The sequence below is a fragment of the Ictidomys tridecemlineatus genome, chromosome 6, assembly GCF_052094955.1.
Source record: "Ictidomys tridecemlineatus isolate mIctTri1 chromosome 6, mIctTri1.hap1, whole genome shotgun sequence".
NCBI classification, from domain to species: Eukaryota; Metazoa; Chordata; class Mammalia; order Rodentia; family Sciuridae; genus Ictidomys; species Ictidomys tridecemlineatus.
Window position 1 is genome coordinate 96,238,470 of NC_135482.1, and position 13,649 is coordinate 96,252,118.

The following is a 13,649-nucleotide window of genomic DNA, read 5'->3' on the forward strand; positions in this document are numbered from 1 at the left end:
TCCACAGTACAGCAAGGCTGCCAGCATCTAGTTGATGTCTTTGCAACTAGAATTCCCTGTATCAGTCTTCCCACCTTCATGTGTATTATTCACGGCATAGAAAGATATTTCTGCAAATGGAAAATTTACCTTACCATTCCTCTGGTCAAAACAGATTTTTTTTTTCCTGTTTCAAATGTACCTTAATTTCTAAGGCTTTGACATGGAATGTGGACATGACTTATACTTTTTGTAAAAACTCTGATGTTCCATGTTTCTCATAATTTTGCCTCCCTCTGCTGTAGGATGGTCTAAGCCCCAGGAGACAGAGATGCCCCCAACCCCTTTTCTTATACCTTTATATAAGCTCCAAACTGGGCTCAGGGCCAGCAAGGCCACTGTGAGCAGGACCACCAGCATCTTGGAGGAGGATCTGCAGTTGCTCCCAAGTCTCTGCTGGGGAAGCCAGGCAGCTCCCTGGAGGAGGAGCAGAACAGTGGTGCCTTTGAGCTCCATGCTGGGTGACCTCACACCTGACACACTAGCATGCCTTGCATCCCTGCTTTCTCTTTGGGACCTCAGCCCAGTGTCTCTTTTCTAAGAGGTGCAATATGTGACTTGGGCAATGGTGTTGAAGAAAACTGGTTGACCATTCAGCACAAATATTAGAATTAAAGTTTCATCATTATTTGAATTTAGTCTGTTTGATATTGTATAACTCTGTCTTACACTGTATGTTGTGTTTGTGCTGGTTTTGTGTGTATGTGTGTGTGCGCGCACACACACACAAATGTGTATAGTCATGTCAGCCCTGATCCTATAGAAAAAGAGAAAATGGTCAATACCTTTGAATGTTATTATAGCCCAAACTCTATCCACCAAGATACCTGATTCCCAAGTGTATAATATTCTGATGAATTTTGATAATATCCAGATCATTCCTGTTCAAGTCTGTAAGGGTTTAGGAAACCACATGAATACATATGAATATACATATCTCAGTGAACACAAGGTTAGGAAAAGGGACCCACCAGTAGAATCACCTGTCCAGTGCCAGGACCCACCAGGCCAAGGGCAAGGTTGAACTTCCACAGCTGCCTCAAACCCAAAAATATTATCCAAGGTTCACTGGATTGTTCTAATAAGGAAAATATTGTTGTAGGGACAAATATACTAAACATACTATGCTTATTATAATTCTTGTGGGTTATGACAGCTGAAATAGTCACAGTAACCACCATGGGATTTCCACAGAAGAGCAACAGGAATACACAGTTCCTGGAAGTAATGCACTCTTTGAAGACTATCAGACTTCTTCAAAGCTCCTACCAAATTTGAGAATGTACTGAAATAATGGAATAGAGCAAAATACTAATTGGCCATAATTGTTGAATAGAGAGTCTGACATCACCTTCAGTAGCTACACTGCATTGCATTCACCTTCTGTGTTAATCAGATACACAGTTTCTCTGAGCAGTCATTACCACACAGAACTTTATCTACAGTATTTGATGCTTATTCTATCCTGCTCTCCTTCTGAATTTTATTTGTTGATATTTTATATTCTAAACCAATACTCCCTCTATTTGTTTATCATCTTGAATCTGGTTTATTTTCTCGTGCATTTGGGTAGAAGTCCTTTAGATGATCTCCAAGTTGTTTTCTGTTTTATTCTTTGCTATGCGTTATTTTCAAAAGTTAGTAAGAAGGTATTATGTTTCTAATAGGTCTTCCTTGGGTATTTGCATTGCTGATCTCTATTCTTCTACTCTTGATTCTGTTATATCTAGTAGTTATTGGCTTGTTTTTTTTCATAGAAATCTACAAAGATCTTTCTAACCAGATGCTTTTCTTCATTTAATCCCTGTTACCTCTCAATTATTGTTTACTGCAGAACTGATGGTAATTAAAGGAGAGTTTGGCTGGAGGTAATGTAGGGATGCTCATGTGACTGGAGATCCTAAAGACAAGGGCCTTGTCCATTATGGAAGACTGGGTCTTATGCTCTGCTCATGAGTGTCTATTGCAGCCCTCTCTGTAAGGGTGCAGAGAATATTCTAAAAAATGGTATTGACTACAGATAATATGACTCTTGCAGGATGAATGTGCTGTTGTGCTGTGCTGGCACAGCCATGACTATATTATGAAAGGGACTGTAGATGTAGTTGACACTTTGCTGCCTGCAGGGAAAGCGGAATGGTTCTAGCTGTGCTTATGGGTCTTATGAGAGGCAGGGAACATTTGTGTCTGGAGGTCCCTCTGTGTTACTAGGGATGAATGTTTATGGCTACTTCTTTCTCTATTTGTGAAGGAAATCTGGAGAAGAGTGGTGTTCACCAGGTGACTGGTGGTTGACCTTCAGGTGGGAAAGGAAACTGAAAGAGAAGAAGTATAGAGAAGAGCTGGAAGGATGTGCTCACATCCTGTGTGGGCGGCTATGGAAGTGGAGGGCTTTGGCCTGGTGGGTCCTAGCACAGGGCCATGGTTTTCCTGACCTTCTTCAGTGTCAGCAATGCATGAATGGGATTAAAGTGTCATAAAAGAAAAATATCACCTGTGAACTCAGCAGACACTACCAAACCAAGGTTATGGAAGAGTTGAGAGGAAAGACTCAAAAAGGTGGGGTTGAAGATTGAGCAAATCTGCAGCATGCTCTTGGGGACCTTTAGGTGAGTAAAAGCCCTGAAGCAACCCACTTTCCTGGAATATGTATTTTGTACTTCATTTCACAAACAGACTTGATTTCCACCTCCTAATATGATTACAAAACAAAAACAAAAACCAACTAAACAACATCAACAAAAAAACCAAACTACTAACTTGTGGACTTAGTAAAAGAAATTTATTTTCATACAACTTTGTAGAGTAAAAATCCAAGATTAAATTGTCAGGAAGTTCAGTTTTTCCAAGGCCCTCTCCTCCTCTCTGATTTCAGTGTCATCTCTACTGGGTCCTCCTGTGGAGCTTCCTCTGTGCACAAGCAGCCCCACTGTTTCTCTCTGTGACTAAATGTGCTCTTTTTACCACAACACAGGAAATAATTGGGTTAGGGCCTGTCCTCAAAGGCTAATTTTAACTTAATCATCTTGATAAAGACAAATTTTCTAAGTGTAGTCATTTTGTGAAGAATTGGAGTTAGGATTTCAATATAGGAATGCAGGAAAGGGGACAAAACACATCCAATGCTTTTTCAGTTAATGATAGTTGTTTCACAAATTGTTCCGTATAGGATATCACTTTAATTCCTTTCTCCCTCACACATGGCTCATAAGCAAATTCAGTTGACTCTACCTTCTAAATATATCCCAGATATGACCACTTGTATAATCTTTCCTTAAGCATATTGGTTCTCTCTCTTTGGGGCTATTAATATTCTACCAACTCATTCTTTCCAAGGCTGAGTATGACAGAGGACATTTACCCAGAATTTACTGCATCCCATTTAATCATAACCATCTTACTAGCTAGTTCTGATTATCATTACCCCTTACTTACTATTTCAGATGAGATGATGGGACAAGGACAAGGCTATTTTTAAAAGGCCATTATTGTCTGGGAGGCAGCCAGGCCCAGGGCCTGCATTCTTGCCTCACCACTTTCCTGATATATACTTGTTTAAAGGGTGGGAGGGAATGAGACTCAGAGAAGAAGCAAAAGTTCTTATTTCTGGAAATGATTAAGGGAAACGTCTTGGGTTACATTAACAAGCAAGACAGGAAAATAATATTTTTTTCTGAATAATTATTTGGCTAAAATCATAATCATTTACTCTGTTTCTCTTCATCTCCAGACAAAGATCCTCCTGCAGATTAATTCCTTTTTCTAAAACGTTTTTTGAATTTTCTACAAAGTTAAAAATCTTAAGTTTTGGAGTTCTTCTTTTGTGCAGGCTTCTTCTAAGATCCTATGTAGACTGAGGAGGAGAAAAATGGATTTAAAGCTCCATGAATAAGCAGCAGTCCCGCAGGCATGGTGGCATGCTCCTGTAATCAAAGTGACTCACGAGACAGAGGCAGGAGAATCATAAGTTTGAGGCTATCTGCATAGTTCAGCGGGAACTCGTCTCAAGATAATAATGGTGGGAATGTAGTTCAGTGGTGAAGACCCCTCTGCATTCAATCCCCAGTACTGGGAGTGAGAGGGATGCAAAGCAGTGGTTCTCATTCTGCTACTCCTTCTCTCAAGCTACTGCCCTTTCTCATTTTATATCTGGCTCTTACTCATGTGGTAAGATTTCCATACTTTGCACACCACAAAACAACAACAACAATAGCAACAAAACTAAAACTTCAGCAGTCTGAGAGTTATCTGGAGTTAGCGCCAAATAATGAGATTTGGTCCTTATTTACAAAAGCCTAAAATGTCTAAATAACCCAAATAACATTTACAGATAATAGCAAATTATATTCCAGTACTGTCCTAAATGTATGGAATTAATTAAAAGTTTTCTCATGAACAAGGCACATCCCTCATTTCTATTTCTTTCTTTCCCTCCCTCCCTTCTTCCCCCTCCTCTGTCTCATATTTCCTAACTGTGCTGATGCTTATAAATGTACGGCCTTAGAAGAGTCATCCAATTATATTTAGCTTTTATTCCTTCTTCTGAAATGTGGAAATAATGCCAAATATCATCAAAGGACTAAAATGTCTGTAAATGAAGTAAATATTGACTTGCTAGGCTTGTATTTTCTATTCCTTTTTTTTTTCCTCTTTCTTGTTTCAAGATTTTGAAAAACAATTTCTTAAAGATTGGAAAATTGCCTTTAGTCATTATTTGAAGTTAGGTCTGCTTTTGACAAATTCCCTTAGTTTTTCTTCATATCATCTTTGCATTCCTTTCATTCCTGAAAAATAAATTCACCAAATACAGAAATCAGTATTGAAAGTTCTTTCATTTTAACACTTTAAAAATAAAGTGCTCCTTCCTATGGCTTTCATGCTTTCTGCTTTCATTTATATTGCCCCCTTCCCATAGAAAAACTCCTTTGATCTTTCAAGATTTTCATTGTCTTTATTGTCAGATATTTGATTGTGAGGCATCTTGGTATGGTTTTATTGCTTCTCTTGGTTGGTGGTACAGACTGAATGTGTTCCTCCAAAATTCATCCATTGAAATCTCAACCCAATATGAAGGTATTTCCAAGGGGGCCATTTGTAAAGCAGGTGGAGATTGTGTGTCAACAGTAGTGCCTTAATAAAAAGATGAGTAGACTTGGGATTCCTCACACTCCTTTCTCTGCTCTTTCCCACTGAGGACACAATGAGAGGACACCTTGCCTCCATTGCAGAAGAGGGCCCTTATCAGAACCCCACAGAAGACATCCTGAACTCCCACTTACAGCCTCCAGAACTGCAAGAAATTAATTTCTCTGGATTATAAGCCCCCTTATTCATGAGGCTTATTTCTTACTGCTTTGTGTGGGATCACATTCTGGCTCCCCTCTGGACTTCCACACTTCTGTGTAGGGGAAGAGAAACCATTCTTCTATGAGGTGGAAGAATGTTGTTACTGCTTCCCAAGCGGTCTCCAGGGTGGAAGGAGGAGTGCTTTATCATGGCTAGTTTGTGACAGGATCCAGGATCCCTACCTGTTATTCAGTGATCACATACAGTGAGGAAAAAGTGAGGGGCTCATCCCTCTAGTTCTTCTCTCACTCTACCTGGTGAAAGGTTGGAGCGTCATCCGTCTGCCTTACAGCATGGAGGTCTAAGCTCCACTTTTAAGGTCATGGCTTTTTCTGTGGTATTTGGCTGTCAACGAGTTTCTGTCTTTCCAACCTCTCTGCTTCCTGGTCCTTTGATTGAAAACAATAGGCATTTGTTGGGGCTTTTTTCATTCGTGACCATTGGCATTACTTTATTCCTGGTTTCTTCAGCTATGTGTCTGTGACTTTTAAGCCAAAAATAAAACAAAACTCACCATCTTGTATTATCCTTGGTTCCTAATACCTCATTCTCCCCATCTTTTAGAATCTCCTTATGGTTTTATTATATATAAAAAAATAAATACAGGTATTTGGGTAGTACTTGGAGGAATAGAGCAAAGTACAAAATAAAATCTATCTTTCTGGAAGTGGAACTTGGTTTACTTAAGTTATAAGGAAGCAGCAGTATTTTTCTGGAGTCTTTGCTTCTGCAGAGTCATTGGGCTTCATTTTTGAGATTAAAATACTTTAAGGAGGGCTCAAGCGGTAGTGCTCTTGCCTGGCATGCGTGGAGCCCTGGGTTCGATCCTCAGCACCACATAAAAATAAAACAAAGATATTGAGTCCACCAAAAACTAAAAAATGGATATTAAAAAATTTTCTCTCTCCCTTTCTTTTAAAAAAATACTTTAAGGAGGCAGACCTATTTGGAGGTGTCAGGCTTCTCTGTACACGTAGAAAATAAGCTGAGTCTCCTCTGTCAAGGTATTGGAATCATTATTAGCACTTCAGTGAGGATGCAGACTTAGGTGTGACACTTTATTTTGTCATATTCTTCTTTTTTAATATTTATTTTTTAGTTGTACATAATACCTTTGTTTTGTTTATTTTTTTTAAATGTGGTGCTGAGGATAGAACCTGGGGCCTCGCACGTGCTAGGCAACCACTCTACCACTGAGCCACAACCCCAGACCTATTTTGTCATATTCTTCTTAGATGTTCTTTCCCCTCCCCTTTCATGTTTTTATTGCTAAAGAGAGCATCTGATTATCAGTAATCTGTTAGGACAGTCAAACTCATGTAAATGCTGCCATGGTTTAAATCCTGTGCTTCCTAGATATCAAGCCCAAGTCAGACTTCAGCCCCCTGAGCCACAGCAGAAGCATATCAGGCTTGTTCTGCTAGGCTCTGTAGAGCATCTGTCCCTGGATAGCAAGTTCTCAAATCCCATATGGAACTGGGACCATCCCTTTAAACTATATTATCTTTAAGCCCTCTCATTCTGGGTGTTGGATGAGACTGGCAGCATTAAGTGTCTCCAGAATACCTCTGGGGTCATTTTCCCATAATTCTCATGAGAACTATGCACCAGTCTTCCTTCTCCACATACCAGTCTACTAATGATATATATGCTGATCACACTCTTGGTGTGCTCATTCAAATAAATTTTCTCATTTTTTCCAACCTGGTCAGACTGAAAATTTTCCAGTGCTTCAAGTTCTGCCTCCCATTGAGTTACAAATTCTATTATTCATTTATACTCTCTTTCCATGTTGACTACAAAAAGGCAAGAGAAGGAATGCCACACACATATACTATTTCTCAGAAAATTATGCCACCCAATATCTGAGTTCATCACTGGTAAGTTCTGCCCTCCATAAAACAATAGGACAGAAGCACCATTCAATCAAGTGTTTTTGACATTTTTCCCCCAACAATAGACTTTACAGTAGTTAATAATGTGTTCCTCATTTCTAGCATAGTCCATAGAGACCTTTATTGTTCTTATTTCTAACAAGATTCTGATAACAGTCTTGTCAGTAATCACCATGCACATTGAAGCTTCCATACCAATCTCCCATCCTTCTGAGCCTTCACTAAAAGTGAAAATAATAATTTTAGGAATTTAGATCTTTTTTCTCATATCCATTATCAGACTCTTCCAGTTATTACCTCATTCCAAAACTGTTTCTACATTTTTATGTGTTGTTAACAGCTACCTCCCACTTCTGGTACTAATTTTTGCATTGGTCAGCTTCGAGAACAAAAGATTTTATCCTGAATACTTTTTAAAAATAGTAGGTGTTTATTTCTCACATTTATGGGGCATAGGAAGTCAAACATTATATTACTGTCAGATTCAGTGTATGGTGAGGGCCTTTTTCTTATATGACAGCTTCTCATAGTATGCTTGTGTGGAGGATAGGCTAGAGATGGAGGAAGGATGAACCCTCATATAGAGGGAAAGAGAGAAGAGCAAACATATCTTTGAAGCCTCTTCTGCAAAAGCATTAGCTTCATTGACAAGTTGGAACCATCAGTTTATTCATGATGGGGACCATGATTTTGTATTCACACTCAATCATAAATTTCTAGAAACATTTCTGGCATAGACAAATCACTCAATAAATATTTGATAAGTGAAATAGGTAAGGAGTAGAGCAAAGAAATAATTAGAACACAAACAGATGCAAACAATGTCATTGACCAAAGGAGAATGTGCTTGCTAGAATAGAATTGGAAACCATGGCCATCACTGTCAAGAAGCAAGTTCAGATGAAGATTCAAAGACTACAGAAAGTCAAGAGAAGGAATGCCACACACACATACTATTGTTCAGAAAATTATGCCACCCAATATCTGAGTTCATCACTCTTAAGTTCTGCCCTGTATAAAATAATAGGACAGAAACACCAGATTGTAGTAAACTCAAAATTCATTGTCTATCTGGATGTGAGCTGCTTAAGTAGACTGAGGGGGCCAAAATATGGACTTTTAAGGTTAAATTAATTTAATACCTTAGTGTATTGACTAAACTGTTTGCAATTTTATGTACCCTAAACCATGAATCACTGAATGCTCAAATGTTGGACAAATTAGAGGAGGTGGAGTAAGATAGTGGCTGAGCTAGATTCTCCAGCAACCATCTGTCCACAGATACATCAAGTTGAATAGCCAGCTAGTAAAGCACTAAACTACTTTCTCAAGAACTAAGAAAACCCAGTAAGACCATAGTGACTGGTTTTAGTATAATAATAAGGAAAAAAAGATTGAAAAAGTCAGGAAGAAAAGAGATTTTCATATCACTCCTTCCCTAACTCTATGCAGCTATGCTGGGACAGAGACACTTTCAATCTGAGGGAGAGAGAAGGAATTAAGTTCAGGCTTTAGACCTGAAACCCAGTACTACACATGGCTTGGTAAAACCTATTTCCAGGTAGATGACTCCTGTAGCAAGCTAAGAGGCTACAAATGCAATAGCAAGGTTGTCAAAGGACCACTCTACCACTCCTACTCCACTTAGATAAAGTATGGAGTAAGACTCCTCCATCTTGGGAAGAAGGGCATGAAAGGCAGTACAAGATTTTGCTTTGGGTCTTAGTGTCAGACGTACCATGTTGAGACCCAGCACTAGAAAGACATAAAAGAACACTAAGCCTAGGCCAGATCCTGCAAAATCTAGCTTGGAGATGTGTCTGACATTAGACAAATACCCCTTTGCCAGTGGATCAGAGTCAAGTTTTGGCCTGCTAAATTATTTTCTTTCTTAGAATTGGCCAGACTCATGGACTGTGCAGGTTCCTGCAGCTTTTGAGATGCCAGTACAACCTAGCTTAGTGACAGACTTGGAGGTCAGGGCACTGCCTTCACCAACACTATTGAAAATTTTGGCAGCAGAGCGTATGCAGCAAAACTCCATTTACTGAGGGTGTAACATGGTACTAGGCACAACACTACCTTGGAATTCATGTCCAGACTTATTCAACCCAATAATGGGCAGATTCTAAAAACTCACACTCCATAGGCCAGTTCCTACAGTTGAGCCTCTTAAACAAGCCTGGTGTCAGATTGACACATGTGGCCTCAGTCATTCAGTACAGTCTGACCTGACGGACTGTAGTGCTCTGGCCCACAAACACATATAGACAGTAGAAAGCCAATAAAGGGTGTGTCTTGTTCTTACCTAGTACTGTACTGATATCAGTGGGCTGTGGACTCTTGATGTGACAGAATTATGGCATTCATGGCCACAAGTCTGGTATAGTGGCTTGGGGCTAGTCACTCCAAGGTAATTCTTCCCAGAGCAGAAAAGAATTCTGCTTTGCTAAATCATAGGCAAGTGCATGTTGATGATGAATCTTTGTGCTTCCCTTGCCCCAGAGGACTTGAAAGGAGACTAGTATTTTTTGATGTCTACCTAATTTATTCAGAATACAAGAACCAGAGATTAGGGGCTAACCTGGACTTGAATTGTCCTCTTCTGCTGAAATATTGACAAAATACCAAAGCAAACCCACAAAAAACTTGTATTTATGCCACCACTGACTGCTAAAACAGCAGAGGTTATTATAGACACAGATAAAAGAAACAGCATAGTTGAATTTAAGAAAATACAGTCAAAAATTCCCAGATTATAAAGACTGAAATAAAATACCTAATTCTTCAATGTGCAGACTATGTCACAAATCAACAAACATCCAGAACATTCAGGGAGTTGCTGCCTGTTCTAACATGTCAAAATAAATTACCAGAAACTGACCAGTTAGTATCCAGTGTGACAAAATTCTTAGATAGGGAATTTAACAGAGCTATTTTAAAGGAAATTCAGCGAGCTTCAAAAGAACACAGAGAAATAATTCAAAATTCTAACAGAAAAAATTAACAGAGAGATGCAAGTAGTTAAAAAAACCAAACAAACAGAATTGAATGAACCAAAAAATACAATAAATGAAATTAACAACAGCATATAAGTGATCAACAGCAGTGTAGATCAAACAAAAAAAGAGAAAAGTAGTGAGCTTGAATGTGGGCTGTTTGAAAATACACAGAGAAAAATAAAGAAGAATAAAAAGAAGATGAATAAAGAAAGTTTATCAGAACTAGAGGTCAGCATTAAAAGCAAATGCTTAGGATACTGGGATTCAAGATGGACTTGAGAATGCTCAAGTGTAGAAACCTATTCAAAGATATTGCTACAGAGAACTCCCAATGCTGTAGACAGATACTAACACCAAGGTACAAGGAGGTCAAACAGCAGCAGTTAGATTTAATCCAAACAAGTCTAAACCAAGTAACTTTGCCATTAAGACCTCAAGGAGAATATTAAAAATTCTCAAGGCAGCCAGAGAATTAAAAAAAAAAAAAACCAAAAACCACAAATGGGTGCACCAACTTGTACAAGAGCAGACTTCTCCATAGAAATCTATTAGACTAGGAAAGTGTGGACTGAGATTTTTTATGGTAATGAAGAAAAGCACCCACCAATCAATAATCTTGCATATAGAAATGCTGTTCTTTTGAAATAAAGGAGAGATAAAGACATTTCCAGACAAGCAAAAAGTAAGATGATGCATCTCCATTAGACCTGTCCTACAAGGAGTGCTAAAGGGAGTTCCTCAAAATGAAAGAAACTGTTATTTCTAAGAAGACACAAGAAGGTCTAAAGCTCACTACTAAGAGTAACTGTACAAATTGAAAATACTGTGACATTGTAAACACGATGTATAAGCCATTGATACATTTATTATGAAGACTAAAATACAAAACAATTATGAACAATAACTACATCAATGTGTTAAGAGATAGGAAATATGAAAATATGTAAGTTGGGACATCAAAAATTCAAAGTGTGGAGAGGTATGGATTGCAAGTATAATATTTTATTAGTGTATTTTCTCTTCCTTTTTACTTTTTCTGTCTTACTTTAAAAGATTATGTTATGTTACTATTATTCAGAATAGTTTGTAGTAGTCATAACATAAATTTTTAGGCCTCAAGGTAGTCACCAAGCAAAAGTCTGTCATTGAAAAACTTAATAAGAAAGAAACCAAAACACACTTATTAGAGTTAGTCTCTTAACAAGAGAAAATGTGAAGGAAGAGGAAAAAAAGAACCCTAATGACACTCAAAACCAAATTATGAACTGGCTTTTGTAAGTCCTTACTCACTAATAGTTACATCAAATCCAAATGGATTAAATTCTTTCATTAAAAGTCACATATGAGTGAATGGATTTTAAAAAAAGACTCAACAATATGTTTTTTACAAGAAACTCTAAGGACACACAGAGATTGAGGGCAGAGAGAGGAGACAAACTCAACAATTTTAATATAGTCAATTTATCTTTAAATATTCTAATAGTAGGATTATAATCTGCAGGAGATCCCAGATAAAGACCACAGGAAGCAACAAGAAAACAAGTGTGGAACTCCTGTGCTCATTGCTTCTCTCTGAACATATAGAGGTCGTCATCAAAATGTACCCGATGATGTATCATGTAAAATGTATCATGCTCTTAATGAGGATTAAATTTCAATGCATGAAACCTTGATGGCACTCAAACCATACCCAACCATTGCAGAGGTCATCACTGGGACATCTCTCAAATATGAATGCCATGCTTGAGTTGCCCAAATACATTTGAACATTCTTGATCCTGCCTAGGTTCAAAAGTCAGACTGGTTTCCACACCATAAGTCCCTACAGAAAATGAACTGGTTCCTGTAAAGAGGCTTCAGGTAGAAGAAGTTCCAATAGGCAATAATGCACCCATTTCAATCCAGGGACTCTGGTTCTCTTTCATCTTGAAATTTGTACTTTTCTAGAGATATCAATATACTAACAAAAAATAATTTAAGGATATTGTGGTCAAAGAGAGGAATTTTCAACTTTAAAAATACTGTTTCATCATAATATATCAAAATACACTCTACTGTCATGTGTATCTAAGAAGAATTTTTTAAAAAGTTGAGAAAACTATCCATTTTTACTAGGAGAGTTGCACAAAATGCTACCTAGAAGAACTCCATAGAATGCTGCCTAGAAGCCATTCCAAACAGAATATTAAGAAGAAAAATATGAAGGTATGGCCATTAATTGTCAGATGTGCTTAGGAAATAATGAGAGTTAGACGGCACCAGCATAAGCAGAAGGTCTCCATGCCACTGAGTGCCATATTGTGGATGTAATTTAAGTTAATACTTCTCTAATTATTCAAGTAATTCATGCTTATTATAGAAAACTTGGAAAGACAAAGGAGTACTGTAAAGAATAAAATAAAAATCACTTGTAATCTTACCCACTTTTTATAGCTTTCTACTTTTTTTCTGCATGCAAACTTACAAAAGAGTGATGAGATGGTGTTATATAAATAGCTTTGCTTGCCACTTCTTTCACTTAGTGCATTGTAAACATTTCCCCATTTTATCCAAAATTACTGGTTAATGTAAAGTTTAATGGCTATGGACACTGCAGCCTGGAGATCCAGAGAGAGAGCCACTCCATGCCCGCATAGAGAGCCACCTCACACAAGCCTCTTGTTTCTCCTTCTAACAGCCAACTTCTTATGATTACCCTGTCACTTGCCATATCATCTAATACCTCCATATTCTCACATCCTACCTCATAAACATCTTAGCCAACCCTCCAGACTCCTTTCTACCATTAGAAACTGTAAACCACTACACAAACCTGTTAACTATATGGTAGAAGATAACTGAACTCATCATTTCTCATTATGGCGACAAAACTATAAATGTAAAAATAGAAGCTAACTGATATATGGCTGCATGTTGGGGTACATTGAGTGCTGTAATATTAATCTCCCCCTTAAAAGTGAGATATTGGTAACCTATAGGGATACTGTAAGACAATAGGGCAGAGGCTGTAATACCTCAGATCTACACTGCAAGAGAAGAAGACACATAGATATCATGAAGAAATTAGAGAGGAAAGTGCCCAAAACAAACCAAGATACTACAATAGAATTCATAGGTAGTGCAGAGGGTGAAATGTCAGAGAAGGAGTTCAGAATATATATAACTAAAATGATTTGGTAATTAAAGAATGACCTAAATGAGCAGATACAGGCAAAAATTGATCATTCTAACAAAGATAAGAGAACAAATACAGGTGAACATCAATCACACCAACGAAGAGATAAGAGAACAAAAGCAGATTGTAAGAGGTTAGTTCAAGAAAGAGATAGAAATACTAACAAAAAAAAACAAGTAAACAAATAGAAAT

At 37.9% G+C, this 13,649-nt stretch overlaps 1 protein-coding gene across 3 annotated transcripts in view; it reads left to right on the forward strand.

Moving 5' to 3' along the window:
• LOC144364932 (uncharacterized) overlaps positions 1-13,649 on the forward strand; it is an 80,225-nt gene that overhangs the window by 18,529 nt on the left and 48,047 nt on the right. For 2 of the 3 annotated variants that reach the window (XR_013423085.1, XM_078015233.1), the window contains exon 5: positions 2,291-2,648. The exons of the other annotated variant lie outside the window; for it this stretch is intronic. The gene's annotated coding sequence lies outside the window, so the exon portion shown is untranslated. The remainder of the gene's footprint in view (positions 1-2,290; positions 2,649-13,649) is intronic. 3 annotated transcript variants of the gene reach the window in all.